The 18,253-nt window shown below is 39.6% G+C and overlaps 1 protein-coding gene and 1 non-coding gene across 8 annotated transcripts in view; one reads left to right on the forward strand and one right to left on the reverse strand.

The window, feature by feature from the left end:
* The window catches only part of LOC128741347 (uncharacterized), a 75,068-nt gene extending 72,511 nt beyond the window's left edge, over positions 1-2,557 (reverse strand). The window contains exons 1-2 of one of the 7 annotated variants that reach the window (XM_053837116.1): positions 2,492-2,557; positions 1,204-1,761 (exon numbers count right to left, since the gene is read on the reverse strand). The gene's annotated coding sequence lies outside the window, so the exon portion shown is untranslated. Of the gene's footprint in view, positions 1-1,203; positions 1,762-1,816; positions 2,264-2,491 lie in introns of those variants that run through there. The other 6 variants (XM_053837117.1, XM_053837115.1, XM_053837113.1 and 3 more) reach the window with 6 other exon arrangements.
* A 15,162-nt stretch (positions 2,558-17,719) lies between these two features.
* On the forward strand, positions 17,720-17,791 carry Trnac-gca (transfer RNA cysteine (anticodon GCA)). The gene has a single exon. It is a non-coding gene; the product is annotated as a tRNA-Cys (tRNA).
* The last annotated feature ends 462 nt before the right edge of the window (positions 17,792-18,253 follow it).

Genomic DNA, 18,253 nt, shown 5'->3' on the forward strand with positions numbered 1-18,253 from the left:
TTACATACAACACTCGTCCACGCCGTACGTACAGTCCATCGGCAGTCATTAGCAGTTCTGGCACCGGTTCACGTTCAACCAGAGCCCTATTCATTGCTGCTGCTTGCCTATATGTGAACTTATAAATATAACAGCTTAAGTGTGCGCACTTATCTCTTACCAACCACCACGACGACTAGTGTGCGAGTAGCAGCAATTCAATTAAACTCAATAGACAATCGACACCAGTACCACGGGCGACCTTATCGGCCGGCCCCGCTCGGAACAGAAGCTACAGCCTTCAAACAGATAGTTTGCATTTTGTATCGGTTGTTCCCAGTGAATGCTATTCCGGTTCGTTTCCGTCCTTTGTCCCGCGGTGGAAGCGTGCCTACAAAGGAATTTCTTACACGCAAAGAATCATGCCGAAAATAGCTTAGCTTACATAGCGGTAAGAGTTCATTGGCTCACCGAAATCGATTCTGAAAGCGGATTAGTCCGCTATTTTTTAGATTAGTCCGTACTGATCAGAAGAGTGCTCTACTGAATTAGCACCATCATCGCCATTTACCTAATGAAAGGCCAAATGGAAGCCGGCAACCGTGACGCCGCAACGGTGCCAGCATAATTGATATTTTGAAGAATTATAATATTGTTTGGCATTTCATTTCAGGTGCTATTTTATACTAACTTGTTTCAGCTATTCAAAAGCAAAACCTGACTAGAAAAAAATGCGGTTAAATCATTACTTAATTGCTCGAAGCGATGGGCGTGTTGCCTTTAGACCACTAAGCGGCATTTCGATCAATTTTAGCGTAAACAAATACCAATCGAATTCCAATTTCCTCTCAATTAGCCAACATACATAGGATGGATGGCCAACCAATTAAAAGCAATCGTTAGTATGAACCGGCACGCGATTCATATTTGACGGAGGGGCAAAATAGTAGAATGACGAAAGTGCTATTAACGCTTCGATGGAGAATTTGTTTCGTTGCGTTGGACGCCAGCAGTAGAAGGCAGATGGGGCAATATTTAAGAATTTAATTAGAAAACTTGCTTAATTTATTACCTCACGGTTGGTTGCATATCATATGAAAGATATTACATAGATTTATTTAAAAATATTGCAATTTTAATTGCTTTAATTTTTAATTAATCAAATAGAATATCAAATTTTCTCCAGGTTTCGAAATGGTGGAATTCCTTCGTATTAATTCTTACCTTGTATGAGCACCCCTACTGATGTAACAACCGTATTATTCTTCCGGTTGCCTTCGGTTCCGTTTGCTTCATGCTTTTACTTTTCCGCTTTCTTAATTCGTGTAAATGACAGATCCTTTCCTGCACGACTGAAAAGGGGTTGTGTAGAGGCTGAAATGCCACACGATGCACTTCCGAGGATGTGTTAAGTCTTTGTATCTGTATTATTACAGACAGTAAATTCTAATTATTTTAACAATTTTCATTTAAATGTTTCTAACACCTATAAATTTTTTGTAGGGAACCAGCTTATGTAACAACTTTCACCACACTTGTTATTAATCTTTTTAATACACTGTATTCATTTACTTATCAGGAAATACTGCGGCGCTGCTTTTTCATACGGAGCTCAACGTGTTTGCCACATTTCTCGTATTCTTCAGCAGCTGACGGACAGTAATAAATTTCCTAGCAGTCCATACAATCACAACAATGGCTAATGCAGTTCACAGAATTGACCTTTTCACGGGTTGATAAATGTAGCAGGCTTCGATTCATATTTAGTGTAACGCTGTAAAACTTCAAAATAAACTTATTAAAACACCTTATTCGTATCTTAAGTAACAATATTTACGCAACATTTTTCATCCACCCACGGAACTGTTCACTTTTATTTTTTCCAAATTTTTCACCTTTTTCAATTTATATTTGCAGACAATTGCATACAAATTTCCACACTTACAATAGCAGCACAACACTACACGAAAACCAATCGGAAATTTGCCATAAAGTTCAATAACAATTCACCTTTCAGGCCAAAACTGGAACAACTATTTGCACAACCCCAGAAAAAAATCACCATTTGCAAAGTTGGCAAAATTTTGCTTCAATGCGCACAAAGGGGGGCCCTCTCCTTTAGCAACTGCACTATGGCTCTGCTGCTGCTGAGCTTGGTTGGTAGTAGGTTGGGGAGCTACGCGATACGCAACACAGCACAGCGCGACGATCGATGTTACTCGGCGAGGAAAACCTTCGAGAATGAAAACGCATTCGAACGAATGGCCACCCAGCCAGCACAGCACAGCACCAGGGATGCCACATTTAATTCTGTGTTTTTTATTGAAAAAATCTGACAATCTGTACGGCGAGGAAAAATATCTGTGCAAAAATCTGTCCAATGCAAAACAATGAGAGTGAAAGAGATAGAGAGTCATTTTGCTGACTATTTCCGCCTCTTTCACTCTCATGTAAAAGCTCAAAAATCTGTTTAATCTGTGTAATTTGGCGAAAATCTGTATTCTATGCATACAGATTCTGTACAGGCGATTTCATTCAAATATCTGTTAAACACAGAATAATCTGTGCATGTGGTAACCCTGCACAGCACACAGCGACACAGCAGCGAAAATATTTTTTCACACTCTGTCTTGAACAGAAACGACGAGCGCTTTCTCTGAAAATAACACCAAGGAGAGAAAAGAATGCAAAAGCAAAAGTTACTTTTGACGTTTTTTCGCCCGAGGCGAAAAAGATTGCGCAAACCGCAAACTGTCAGCCAGATTCTGGCTGTCATTGGAGGAACGCAAATTGATGGTTGTTTCCGAAACCGACATATAGAGGGGGAAAGTCGGGAAGTTGAGAGCACAGGGTGTCGATTTGTATCTCATAGTCCAAACAGAAATGAACACCGAACAGCAGTGTAAAAACAGCAATATTTCCATAAATTTTACTATTTACAACACTTATATTGTAACTGCATTGCACATATGTTTGAATTTTCAATGTTTATTTGTTTATTTGTATAAAAATGTCATTTGGTAACAATGTAAGTTAGCTCGAAGCAAATGAGGGCGGCCAATACCATTTGTCATTTATGTTCGCAAGTTTTCAGTTTCCATTTATTTAAATACTAGATGACCCGCCAAACTTCGTTTCTACGTTGAATAGTGCTTTTCCTCTGGTAATCGGTAGACGGTACATGCGAGTTTTCAAAAAGTTGAAAATTTTGCGCAACTTTTCTGCGGCTTGTCGCAACGGAAATCAAGACTTCTTCAAGAAACAGAATGCACGCACTCGCTTCAAGCATATCCAACAGACTGAATTTCGAGTTTCACTTTCAATCTTGGCTTCAACAACAACCTTCGGCTATCGCTCTCTCTTTTTCGCTAAAGCGATCGGTCGCTCAATGAAATAGCGACGAACCGATTTTATTCCGATCAGTAGCATATTTGCTGGTATTGTTGCTTTCTCGTATACGCCTGAGCGTTCTGTTTTCTAATGCATTTCTCTACTCTCTAAAACTGATGTGGCCAGACCCTGTGTGTGTATGTGTGTTTCTTTTCTTGTCGTTTTATATAGCATCCCAACAAACATTTTTGTCGTATAACAGCTTAACAAGCGCTTGTAACCCGGATTATAGCTATATAACGGTTGAATAAGCTAGTAATCAACAAACATGTTTGTTGGGATAACACGCATCTATTACACGGCTTACAAAAGCACACTGATAATAAAGCAGTTACAACCTGCAGACGTGGAAGTCGCAGAAAATGTCGCCCGTGACCAGAAAACTTATTTCCGTCATTTTTTGGTCATCCGCAATGGCGAAAAATTCAACTTTTCCCTCGTTGCCTGTGTTATTATGGTATTAACTGGGCGAGAAAATATAATAAACTCTTTAATCGTTGTGTGCCCCTTGAAAGGACCGATCGTTTGATTATCATAACTCCAGCTTGCAATTAACTTGCACTAACGCACTGAACGTAATTCTCTGTTCGGTAAATTGGGGTACCGATGACCGCAAACCAGGCACGACTTGTTGCAACGGACCAGTCGAAAAGCCTCAGCAGCTATGCGATCAACGAAGCCGTTCGTGTATGATCCTGAATCACGATGAAATACCATTCCAAGTGGCCAGCTGCAAGTGACGTGGGATGCTTCTGGTCGTTTTGTTGTCGCGTGCAGCATATTTACTGCCAATTCCAGAATACGACCGACCGGGAACTGCAGACGTGCACGACTGCGTCACCGACTCACCACTCATGTTGCCGTTGGTGGTACATCTAAATAAGGAATTTTCAAGCCAATTAGCAATCAACGAGAAAGGGTAGGATTCCATTTAATTCTCTTGTAACTTTGTTATAGTAGAATTAAATGGAACTTTCCATCAACTTTCTCGGTGCATCCTGAACTGTACCAAGACTTGTTCGATAATAATTGGAAATTATTCCAACCAATCACAAAGCGACAATTTCTAGTACGACCAAGTTAGAGTTATTTTCAATTTTTCAATGACGCGCATTGAAAAATCAATAGTTTTCTATATTTTCAATATTTTTCAAATCGATTTTCCGATTAATTGGTGTAAATATCTAGGAAATCTTTTGAAAATTGACTGAATTATAAGACGAAGTGTGAAAACGCGTTTCCACATTGATCACGTCATTTCCAACAACCAATCACGAAGCGAGAATTCTGGTAAAATATAGGTTCATTATTTTTAATTTTTCAATAGTTCAACATCAAGGATCCATACTTTTCTTCTTTTGGGTTCTACTTCTGGGAAGGTTTTTCAATCGATTTGTGTAAGAATATTGAAAATCGATCGGGAAACCACTAAGCTATTAGCGTTCAAAACCTGACCACTTTTCGAGAAAGATTTTTTGGAATGACCCCCTATACCAGCTACATTCCTGAAAGACATAGTCCTACGTCAAAAATTGCCTGCAAAAACACCCACATACCAAATTTGGTTCCATTTGATTGATTAGTTCTCTAGTTATGAGGAAATTTGTATTTCATTGGTATGGAAGCCCCCCCTCTTAAAATAGGGAGGGGTCATAGTTCCCTTCCTAAAGAGGTTAAGGGTCTCAATTCACTATAAAAAAATCTTACCTCCAAAAACACCTACATGCCAAATTTGATTCCATTTGCTCGATTAGTTCTATGCAGAAATTTGTGTTTCATTTGTATGGCAGCCTTCCCTCTTAGAGGGGAGGGGTCTCTTATCATCATAAGAATCTTCCCCGGCCCAAAAGGGGCCTACATGCAAATTTTCACGTCAATCGGTTCAGTAGTTTTCAATTCTGTACATTCTGGAACATACGGACAGACAGACAGACAGAAATCCATTTTTATAGGTATAGATTATATGTCGGGCTGGTAAATCTGAACTATTTTCCCCAATACTTTACATTATTGAAGGAACTAATAGCAATGTATGTGACAGAACGAAACAGCAACATTGCCGTTGTTGCTCTTTCTCTTTCTTACCACAATGATTTCAGTAGGACCCAGTATGATCGCAGCTTTGTGCAGTCACACTTTCAAACTTCGGAGTCACATTTAGTGGGAAGTGCGGCATATTACCAAGATTGAGAAAACTGTGACAGGACGATAAACCATTTTGACGAAATCTTATCATCCATGCCGCTACTATTTAGAGCTACAGAATTATGCCGCTAAATAGTTAATGATTTAATCTTGTATTACTTACCTATTTACTTCCTTCTACCAGCAGAGAGCCGGGGTAGCTCTTGCCGTCTCAAGAATTCCTCTCCACTGTACTCGGTTCTGGAATGCTCGTCGCCAATACATTGCGTGTGTCGATCTCGACACACGCAAGTCGGCTTCAAGCTGGTCGAGCCATCTGGCTCGATGGGCTCCTCTATTCCTGGTACTGATGGGGTTCTTGAACGGATTTCATTGCACATTCGTCCGGTTTCCTTGCGACGTGGCCGGCCCACCAAAGTATCCCAACTTTCGTCAGATGTACGATGGGAATCTCTCCAAGTAATGCATGCAACTCGTGGTTCATACGCGTACCGCAATACCTTTCGTTGAAATATGGCAAGTGCACGTATGCCTTCCGTAAGCAAAATTTCAGTCTCAAGTCTGTAGAGGACTAACGGTATTATTAGCGTCTTGCGGAGAAAAAAGTAGGCTCGTCTTTCAGCTTGAACGCGTCGTTGAGTCTCCTTACTTGCAGGCTTGGCATACACTTTTTGCTTCGATTTTGCTCTTTTGATTACTGCATCTCAGCCAAGCAAAATTTGAAAAAGTGATGTATGGGACGTTTGTAGAATTTATTATTATCTACAATATTGCTGAAGTAAGCATTACTGTGCATTTTGTATTTATGGCGCTATAAGGCTGCTACCCTCTTGGTAGCAAAAAGAGCGCTCTTTTTGCTATCAACGGCATTGCTGACCTACAGCGCCGTAAATACTACAGATAAAACTTCACTTTCTTCAGCAATATTCTAGACAATTACCAGCTCTACAAATGCCCCATACACCACTTTTTCAAATTCTGCTTGGCTGAGGAGCAGTAATCAAAAGAGCAAAATCAAAGTGAAAAGTGTATGCCAAGCCTGCTTACTTGTATTATTGTCGGCGGTGATCAGAGATCACAAATATACGAACTCATCAACCGCTTCCAGTCCATCGACATCGATAGTCACTGTATGAGGGGGGCAAATGTTACTTTCTCTGGAGCTTCTTCTTACCATATATTTGATTTTTAACGCATTGATTTGTAGTCCAATCCTCCTAGCCTCCTCCTAGGTTTTTAGTCTGGCGCAGATTGCCTCCGCCATCATAATGTCTCTAGTAATGATGTCGAGATCGTCTGCTAGGCTAGGCGAAGGGTAGGAGTGCTATTCTAGCTGAAGATCGTTTCTCTCATTTCGATATCCGCTCGCCACTTTCAATAGCGATATTGAATAACATACAGGATAGTCTATCCCCCTGTTGCAGGATTCGAGAATGCCCGTGAAATCGCATCACTCGCTCCGGGAAAGCTTTGATCAACCACATCAGTTTGTCCGGAAAACTGTACTCGTGCATTAGTTGCTATAGCTGTTCGCGTTCAACGGTATTGTATGCTGCCCCCAAAATCCACAAAAGTATGATGCGTGAGCACGTGATACTCCCGACATTTTTGGAGAACACCTTGTAGGCAGCGTTCACCAGCGTAATGTCGCGGTAATTACAGTAATCTGATCTTATCTGCTGGATTATATCTCTGTCCGTCCAACAACCTGGAACAGGTTGCTGATACCTGAAGTCGATTTGACGAATAATTCGATTTAATGTGGATGAATTGCGAGTACCCGACAGGTGGGGTAACAGTCTGCGATTTTAGTTGCAAAATTAATCTTAAATTTCATTGAAAAATTATTGAAAAGTTTTCCGCTGCTGTTAAGTTGAACTATCATGCCCAAAAGATACTACGCAACTTGGATTCGAATGGTCGATAATAATTCTACTTAAACATTAAAGCAGCTACCATGCTGAATTGCAGATCATCGTCTAGTGCTATTACATATTTTATTGGAACTGCTGAGGTCGACTACTGTCAAAAATTCGGAAGCCAAAGCAATAACAAGCTCGACGCGATTTGCCCAACAAATATAACCTGCAAAAATCCGGTGATGCTAGCGCCTATACTTATCTAGTAGTTATGGCGTCTGTTGTGAGAGTATTTCCCTATACAACTTTAACAGAGTAACTCTCAAGTGATTTGTTTACATGTGTAGACAATTGGCTTAATTGCCTGCATTTTTTTAAATTGTGTGCTTGACTTTTGAGTAGAAAGGAAAAAATGACCGAAAGATACACTCTATAGCAAGCAGAACCACAAAACTGATCGTTATTTTTCGATCTGTTTACATATCCAGTCCTTTAAGTTAAATCATGAGAACAACAATCATGGGGCGCCGCAAGGCAGTAATCTTGGACCCAGAAAATTACCGGCTGGGGTTTATTAGTTTCGTTAAAGGTTTTTAACGAGTTCAGTGATCCAGATTGTGATTCCAGATTCAGATTGTGCTTCCGGTCGTTTAAGACCTCTCCTAGAAACTGCCTGCATTATCTGGGGCCCGTACCAGGAGTACTGGAATGACCGTGGGGCGTAGAGATTGAACTGTTCCAGTACAGTAAGGCAATTAATTCATCTGTTTAAGAGTTTATCAACGAACAAAACATGAGCGTGTTTCGACTCCCAACAATCGGCATCTTGCATCATATACGGGGGATCCAACGGGTTATTTCATGGCAGCATGCGAAGAGTGTAACGCATAAACATTTTTTGCACCACTTCAATCCTTACAATGCAGGTAGCTCGAAACGGGAACCAGAACATGAATCTAGTATTGAGCATACGAAGGCGCAGTAGAGCCATCGGAGACAGTGAGGATCCTTGAAGTCAATGGAAATTTTAAATATAAATGCGTGTTGCCTAATAGTCCTCAAGACAATCTTCTCAAGATGCAAAGGTAAGTGCACAATCGGGAGCTACGCTTAGATCACGAATGAATGTGGTCAACTCGTTGCAGTGCGTGACCCAAAACAATTGAAGTAATTGAGTGCGGTGGAATGTAATTATGTTGCATTTGAGGACAGTGATTGTAAGCAAATTTTTCGCGCAGCATCGCGCATTCATCGTTGACGTATAATGTAAAAATCAAAGGTCCTAAATAACTTCCTTGAGGAACTCCCGTTAGATTGCAAAACAGTCTTGATTCTTCTGGACCGATTTTTAGGCATAAGCTACGGCCGATAAGGTAAGACCTCATCCATTTTGTGAATTTTGTGAATTGTGAATTGTGAGTGAATTTTGTGGTCGACACTCTAATTCTGTGCTTGCGTGACATGCGGTGCGTATCGGTGATCGGGCTTGGTGGCTTTACACTTGGATCTCCAATTCGAAACCAGTACAACCATTCACCAGCATAAGCTAGTGGAGACTTTAAAACTAAACACTGAAAAGTTTAAGTTTAGGTAAGTTATTTGTTCAGAGAAGTTTGTTATAAAAATCGTTAAGGCTTTACATTTGTTTAAGAAGAAATGCCTAATAATCTATTTTGGTCAATATTTTTGAACAAAATGGAAAAGCACCCATGTGTTCAATTTAAATGTTACTTACTGAATGAAACCTTAAATTTTAAAATATGCAAACCTATTTAGCGCATTGTTTTCTGACTTATAAAATTATATATTACCTATCGGGGTGCATACTTCCACAATAGCCAACATTCACGCTCATGAACTAGGTAGTAACATTCTCGCAGATACGATTGTGCTCTCACTAGCTTTCTGCATATCGTATACATTCAAACGGCCGGCAATATAAGAAATCGACATTCTCTCAACTAACACCGGCTTGAAAACACGATGGCTCCACCCCCCAATGGGCGTGACTACATATAAATCGCTTAATATTCCACCACGCTGCAGACATTTTTATTTGCAACCCGTTTTTGTGCCATCGGGTACGGTACGGCGGCTCAGGTAACAGCGAACACAGCCATTTTAGACCGCACACCGTCGAGGTGCTTTATTCGTTGAATCATTTCACGCAATCATAATTCAACGAAAAATGAGTGATGGTTTTCCAGGAACTTTAAGTCAAGCTCGGATTAGCTTACAGCTGCTCCAGATGGTTGAAAATGCTAGAAATTCCTGCTCTGTAGGAATGGTTCAATGCAGGCGGTCTCTGTAAGGAAATTCCACCACCAATCACAGTTGTTCGTGTGGTGCAGTCTTATGACCAGCTAGAAAGCACTTGCAGAATTAGAAAGGGGAACCTGATCGGCACGCAAAGCGATACAATGGGTGGGTATGGGTGCTGGAGTGGAACCCTCCGGAAGGGTGGCAACGGGCAGCATTTTGCGTGTGTAGAAATCACGTACGGTCCATTTTCAAGATAAAACTAAATCGTTCCGAGCACACGTTGTGCCTATTACTTGATGGGGTTCAGTTCCCTGGGTGCTTTTCTCTGTTTAGTCTAACGGATTGTGTTTCAAGCCGTCCGCCGTCGAGAGAAAGGCGTTCGATAAACAACCATGAATCCGCCGCGCAACGACTGCGGCTGGCTGGACATGGACAAAGCCGGCTCGACACGACAGCACATGGGGTGTGACTGGCTGGAAAAGGCTTTAAATGTACCTACTGGAAGAGATAAAAAATCGATAAATCGACCGAAGCGCACGCTTCAGTTTACGGTCCAGTCGCTTATGTATTAGCTACTTTGCATGGAAACGTCTTGTCTCGCATTCGCAGTTGGATTTGTGCAAAACTGCAATTTTTTTTTAATATTTCCTTGTACATGACAACCTAAAATCGACCCCTGCTATGAAAAATATAATTGATGCTGAATGACCTTTGGTATACTTATTGATTATTTAATCTTTATCTTATTATTTAATAAGAACATACTGTTTGTTGGCACCTGAATAAAATTTATTATAAAAAACAAAAAAATAATTTGTGGGATATAAGCCCAATTTTTTTTTTGTAAAATCAATCGTCTGTGGGCTCCACAGCCTAAAGAACCCGAGAAATGAGTGCACGAAACAGAAATCCAACAGAAATTCCAACAGAAATGGTAACTCAAACAATGGAATTTCCGAAAATCGGGAAAAAATATAATTGGATTTAGTCTTTCTGTTCGTTGGTTTTTGCATGGAAAATAATAACGCGTATATGAAAAGCAGGAATATATTTGGTTTTCACGTTTAAACTTTGAGTAAAAATGCTTGAAACGCATATTTTTTCGCTTGATTAAAAAAATTCTGTTTTTTGCCCCTTTCCCTTCAGTTGCCCAACACCGAAAGGACAAAAACTTTATAAAATATTTGTAACGGCCTTATCTATATCAGAATAATCAAAGCCAAGGTGAGTTAAAATAGGTGATCTAGTTTTCACAGTTTGTAGAATAGAATTGCGCGGAGCGATTGGATAGCAACCATCGACGTTGTTAATACACATTTAATAGTTTTCGCTTTGAAAATTTCGTCGATTGTCAAGGGTAACCCAGCGGGGGTGATAAATAAATTTGAACATCAGAAAACCTTTCTTGACTAACCTTGATCAAAGCTAAATTGGTAGATAAACTGAAACCTTACATTATAAAACCAATTTCCAAATCACGCACCTGCGTTAATCGTTTTCCGATTAAAGTCCGAAATCAGGCGATATCCGTATCTGTCAGAATAAAATTTTGAACTTTAATTGGCAAAAGTTTTCTTCTCTTTGATTTAAAGTGTTTAATTTGTTTCATGGAGGCCTAACCAGGCCAGGTTTTATTTATTTACTAGCTGAGTGCCCGATCTTACTCGGGGCGCCTTTATCTCACAGCCATTTGTACATCAGTTATTGCAACCGAAATGTTTATAGTGCAAAAATATAACGCCTCTTTTGGACGTCCCTCCCCATTTGTCAGCTTCCCCAGCTTTGTCTACCCGGCCACTTGCACATCTGTTTTCTTTACGGAAATCGTAACTCTTAATATTTGGCGGGGCAGTCTTCGGAGAAATTTATCAAGACTGAATTTTGATGTTTTCCCGACGTTTCGACACTATGTTTGGTGTCTTTTTCAAGGGACACTGTGGTAAAATACATTTATAATGTTATTTTTAACTTGTTTACATAAATTTCCATTTGCTTACATACCATTTAGTCTTTTGTTCTGTTCTTAGGATTGTATGAGCTGGGAACGGAGGGAAATATTTGTTTTACGGAAATCTCTATAAAGCCTCATAAAGAAAGAGAAATAAAGATATTTTCCCTATTTGCATCTTCCGCTTTTAACAATGGCCACCCTACCCATAGGTAATGAATAGTTTTATTATTGTATTTTTCTAAACACAACTTTTTATTTATTCATTAGTTTAGTATTGCATCCTATCCTGAAATCTGAAACATACCATATAAAGCTGGCCATGAGAAAAACATGGTGTCCTCAGATCAACTGCACACTGTTTGAATGATTGCCCCTGTAATCCAAATAGAGTCGGCCAACACCACTTTACACTAATGATTGAATGAACACTTTTTATACGAGTCACTTTGATTTGGTGCATAATTACACTTGACAAAGCTACAGCTGCGAGCATTGCAGTTTAGTATTCTGATTTTTTCTGTTGTACGGATAAATTGTTGCAGTCATGTGGACGTTACTCCCCCCGCCTTGTCCCACCGTCACTTATGGGAAAACCGTGCAAATATTTCGGAGCCTCACCCTGTTATGAACCTCCCCCCTCTTTTGTCAACCACTTCAGTTCTGATTCGATTCCCTTATGTTAAGGAACATGTGTGCCAAGTTTGATAAATAACGGTCAAGGCGTTTTGGAGTTATGGCTTCCCTTCTTTTAGGGACCCTCTCTCCTGTCAGGGAACCTCCTCCCTTGTTTTTGTTAACCTTCCAGTGCTGATTCTCTTATGCCAAGGAACAATTGTGCCAAGTTTGACGAATAACCGTCCAGGCAATTCGAAGTTAAGGCCTCCCCCTGTTACGAACCCCCCCCCCCCCCTTTGTCAACCCCACAGTGCTGATTTTCTTATATCAAGCAACATATGTGTCAAGTTTGGTGCAGATTGGTCAATGCGTTCTGGAGTTATGGTGGAACACAGAAACATACAAACATACTCACGCTCACTTTTATATATATAGCTAGATTTATTTATTATTAATTAAATGAAATAAAATAAAGGAAAGGTTAATAATCTGATAGAAGACCTGACTTTTGAACAAGGCCACGGGAATGCCCAGGCTGGGCACGTACAAAACTCTCAAGATGTGACCCGAAAGTCCGGACTATTTAATCTGTTTGTCTAGTATTTTTCCGATAAATAAATTAATTGCGTAAATATCGATCCAGTTTCAAGTCTACTTTTATGTCCGATTTCAAACCCTATTTCAACTCTATAATTTTGACTCCAATTCAAATTGCAGTTTCAATAAAATTCAATTTTAAGTCGAATTTCAAATCCAAATTCCAATGCGGTTTCCAGTTTAATTTTTATTTCTAATTCAAATTATTCTGAATTCAAGTCAAACTTTAAGTCCATCTTTCAACTCCGATTTCAAGTCATAATTAGTCTTAAAAGTCGAATTTCAAGCACAATTGAAGTCCAAGGTAAAAGTTTCAGGTGAAAGTTCAAACTTTATTTAAAGTCAAATTCGTGCCAAATTTTATATAAATTGTCGTGTCTAATTTCATATTCAATTTCAAGTTCATTAGAAATCCAATTTCCAATTTCGGTTTTTGTCACTTTTCACTTTTGAATTTTAAAGAATTTTGATTTGACTTCTGCTTTGCATGGGGGCTTGAATTGAAGTTTGTTTTTTATCTTTTGACTTTTGATTTTAAGGTTTTTACTTTTGAGTAAAATTTTGACATCTGAGTCTCCTTTTGATTTTAACGTTCAACTTTTGATTTACAAATTTTGACATTTAACTTTCAGCTTTTGACTCCTGACATTTTACTTTTCAGTAATTCTCGCTGAAACGGGGCCACTACTGATACGAGATCTTCAAATATTGGAAATTCAATTTTTGTTGACACTGTTAGGCCCTTTGACGAACGAGGGGTCCACTATTTCGAGGTATTCAAAGTGTAAGTCTTATTTCGTAACCATTTTGAACCAATTAAGTGCAAAAGTTCTAATATTTGAAGATCTCGTGTCCGTAGTGGCCCCGTTTCAGCGAGAATTACTCTTTTGTCTTTCAACTTTTTACATATGTCATTCGCTTTCGACTTTTGGCTTTTGGCTGTGCACTTTTGACTTTTGAATAGACTTTTGGTTAGTCTTTTAGCTTTCGATTTATAACTTTTAACTGTTGGTTTTTGAATTTTGACTTTTGATTTTTAGTCTTCGACTTTTGTCTTTCACCTACTGATTTTTGAATTTGAGTAAAATTACTGCAAAAATTCGTCACGCTTTCTGGTGAGATGCGACTACTCAACTGCAGATTGATTCTATTTTGTTCTTTATTTATTTATTTGTATTTGTTCTGGCTTTTATAGGTTTTTTACCCTTGAGCAATAATTAAATTACAGTTATAAATTAAACATTGACTTTAGTAAATTATAAATACATAAAATATAAACACTATATAATTGACCTCTGTAGTGCAGACTAAGTCTTCGTCTCAACATATTTGGTGTCATATCCAAAGTTATAATATTCTGAAGTCTATTAAACTCGTGCATGAACCTGCACGTCGCTGCATGCTGCGTATAGTTTCTGCTTTGTAGAGGAGGCTCCAATGTTCTGCGCCGACGAAGTACAGCGGGACTTCTAATTAAACGACCTTTAACCCTTTATAAGGCCGTGGCAATAAAATTGCCACCAACGAAAAATATTTGTTTTGCGTCTATAATGACATCAATATAATCATAGAAGCAAAATAAAAAATTTTTGTTGGTGGCAATATAGTTGCCACTGCCTTATAAAGGGTTAAACGATCAAAAGATCGAATTTTGTAAATCTATTTTTTACCTATAAAAATGGATTTCTGTCTGTCTGTCTGTCCGTATGTTCCGTATGTGAATCGCAAACTACTGAAACGAATTTGCATGTAGGGGTTTTTGGGACTGGGAAAGGTTCTTATGATGGTTAGAGACCCCTCCCCTCACTAAAGGGGGGGGGGGCTCCCATACAAATGAAATACAAACTTCCTCATAACTAGAGAACTAATCAAGCAAATGGAAACAAATTTGGGATGTGGGGGGCTTTGGAGGTAGGAATTTTTTTTATGATGGTTCTAGACCCCTCACCCCTGTGGTGGATCAGGACTCTCATACAAATAAAACAAAATTTTTTGCGTAACTTAAAAACTAATCGAACTCCAGAAATTTTAGACACTTCCATAAATAGTCAATAACAAGACCACCAAAAACTATCAATAGTAACACTAGGTGATTCAGGGCGAGACGGCCGCAGGGCGCGAGTGTTGCCGGTGACCCGCCGTCGAAAGCGCCTGCAACCTCTATCTAGGTTTATTTATTTTCCTAGGTCTACTGACCTCTATTACTTTCCGGCAGTTGGGTTCGAACGAGTGACAGCGAGTAAGGAGAGGATAACCCCTGCGAAATGATACTTTCCATGAAAATATTTTCCGTGAAATGGTACATCCCGCGTGAGGTTTTTCGCGAAATGGTACTCCGCGAAACTCTATATTCCGCGTTATGGTCAACCGAGAAGTGGTGTTCCGCAAAATGGTATTCGGTGAAATGTTATATAATCATATGGCGAATATTTTAATGCTATCCGCTTTATTTGATCAGACTAAACAATGGGGGAGTTGTTTTCTACTTAACTGTGAGGAAATTTGTATATTAAACCACCCATAAACTCCTCACGAACTTGAAAAACTCAACAAAGGTCATCCGAGATTTACGATTTATGTAGAACACAGTTTAATCTGTGGTAATACGAAGTTTTTCGGGTAAGCAAATGTGAATATAAATAAATTTTCAGACTACAACAAGATGCAAAAGATGTTTCTGGAGGAGCCAAAAGCTAGATCTCGGAGGTCGGAACCACAAATTTTACATTTACGGTGACTTTTCCAAACACTTAGTCGTAATTTTTATAACGAAAACGTAGCAAAAATGTTTCTGTTTATTGTGTGCTTCGGTTTACTTGTTTTCCGTCTACAAATGTTGTGATTTCTGGTGCCATTATCCTATGGAAATTTCATTAATAGGATCTTTACAAACTGTTTGGCCTAGTTTTGTCTTCTGTCGTTTTGCGTCTTCCATTTTTCAATGTAACATTGAATAGGATGCATGATCTGATTTTGAGCATATTCAACAATGAACAAAAAAACAGGAAATCAACAAATCAGATACGGCGCGATCATGAATTGGATAGCTCGTTGTGCTGGATGTAACTGAATTGAAATGTAGGTTATTCAAACTTACGTAGTCCCATACTGCTAATCGTTCTATGCAATCGTACGGTTGCATTAGCCGCGAGCGATGGCTCCACATGTAGGCCATAGCTGCAGAAAATTAAACAACCTTATTTCCTACCAACCCTAAGCCATCCAACTTCTCACCACTCGTGGCAAACCATTTAGCATTTACATACACCTGTACCGATGGTTGGTTGGTTGGCGAAAAAGTTGATTAAGTTTGCTTCACCGAAGACCCACTAACCTAGTGCCACTATTTCGATGGGTTCGGAATGTAAAATCGCCACATACCCGCAATGGTCATTTATATGTGAGCATGCTCGTATGTAACCATTCGTCACTCCTTCGACCAGTTAGGCTTAATGTTCTTTCCTTAAACAGAGAGAACAAAAAAAAAGCCACCAGCTCATAAACAAACAAAGCACAAACAATTTGCTGATTCTCAGCACAAAATAATGCCATATCGATTTTTATGTGTGTCATAAGAAGCTGTTGAACCGCGGAGTATTTTCGTCGAAACAGCATTAAACCGGCCCCAGCCGTAGCCCAGCAGTAGCCTTTGTGCGCCGTCAGCAAAATCGACCGGGTCGGTTCGTACGATGTTACAAAACTGAAATTGATACCGAATAAACAACGAACGGGTGCAGTTAATATTTGCAAGTAATTGAATTGGTTACGGACGATCAGCGCAAGCGAGCACTCGACCGGGGCTGCTGGCAGGGCTGACGTTCGTGGAACTGAACTGGCGGACTTTGCACTGGCGCGGCGGTGCGGTACGACGGCGTGGACGACTCGCAGTCGCAGTGAAACGAATTCCGTAACTTCCTGATGGTTACGAAAGAGCCGTTTTTGGTTTGGGATTGGCTAAAATCTCTGAAGCTGAAAAGTTATGAGTAATTTTGCAACAAGTAATTTAAAAAAAAAACTGTTCTTCGTAGTTAAAGACGAAATAAATTAGAGCTAGCACAAATCATGCTCCCGTTTGCAATGGACTTTGGCTAGTCAGGTGAACCGTAAATGGTGTGGTCCATGTTTTGCAAACATCTCACGCCAACCGTGCTGGAAATGTTTGCTGAATTTCCATGCCTCTGTTTGTAAATAATGGGCCGCATGACGGCGGACAATCTCAGGGATTCCCGCTCATGCAAGGTTGCAATAGGCAGCTCAAAAAGCGGCCTAGAGGCCGAACAGAAAGCCGCTGACGGAACTTTTTTTCTAAACACGACTTTACTGTTACTTGCGAGAAATTCGGCGATAGTACTTGAACATATATTTTGCAGAAACGTGGCTGTGGCCCTTTGAAATGCGATCTTTGCGAACGAATCTGATTATACAAAGCATTGCTAGAATCGCTTTAGAGCACTAACTATTCGGCAATTAAAGTCGATACGTTCTACGGCATTTCTATTCACTTTTATTTTTAATATATTGCCACGTTTAAAGTTTTGTATTCATTGTGAAAAGGGGCAACCCTTTTCCAAAATTACATAGCGCTAGAAATAAAATTAAGTATTAAACGTTGAACCTGTCGTATAGGTCATAAGTCAGTCAAGCATTAGTTTGCTTTTGACAAAAGGTAGTATTGTATTGTATTATTCACTTCTCCTAAAGTTAATTGTGTCTCTAACTGTACCATTCCGCTGCTCGTTTCATCGGTTTCATCGCACACGACATCGCATGTACCCGATTGGGACTCTTCTTATCTTTAGCAGCGGCCCAATGAATCGGCCAGTTGGGGCTTCTGCTCTCTGCTTTGATTACGCCTAGTATTTTGCGTCGCAGTAAACGGTTACGTGATTTTCTCGTTAGATGCCCCACTGTTGTCAGTGGTGGGGGTATAGCTCAGTGGTAGAGCATTCGACTGCAGATCGAGAGGTCCCCGGTTCAAACCCGGGTGCCCCCTCAACCGATCCTTTTTGCTCCGTGTACTAAAGAAGGTTGTTTAAAATTTTGCATGTCTCGCTTAAGCTACGCCCGCTATCGTGAACATTAGACTTAAAAGTAACAACAAGAAAGTTGACTCAATATTTCAGAAGAAGCTGGCTAAATGAAGGGCAGAACCACTTCTGAAACACACATCCGTTGTCTACTATTCAAAAGAATTTCATATCATTGAACAATTAAAATCCGCCAGTTCTCAGTCTTTTGTAATCGTTTTTATTCATGATTACAAAATACAAAAAGCTGCTGTAAAAAAATTACAATCATTAACCTAGCATTGCAAAATATTTTTTTTGCCAGCAATTTGCATTTTAATTTTTCTTTTTGACGTATCAAACTTACACTTGCGAAAAAATTGTAAAATTTTAGGACAAACCAGTACGGTAAAAGTTTAGTACAATCAAGCTTGCACTTGATATTTCCA

The sequence above is a fragment of the Sabethes cyaneus genome, chromosome 3, assembly GCF_943734655.1.
Source record: "Sabethes cyaneus chromosome 3, idSabCyanKW18_F2, whole genome shotgun sequence".
Taxonomy (NCBI): domain Eukaryota; kingdom Metazoa; phylum Arthropoda; class Insecta; order Diptera; family Culicidae; genus Sabethes; species Sabethes cyaneus.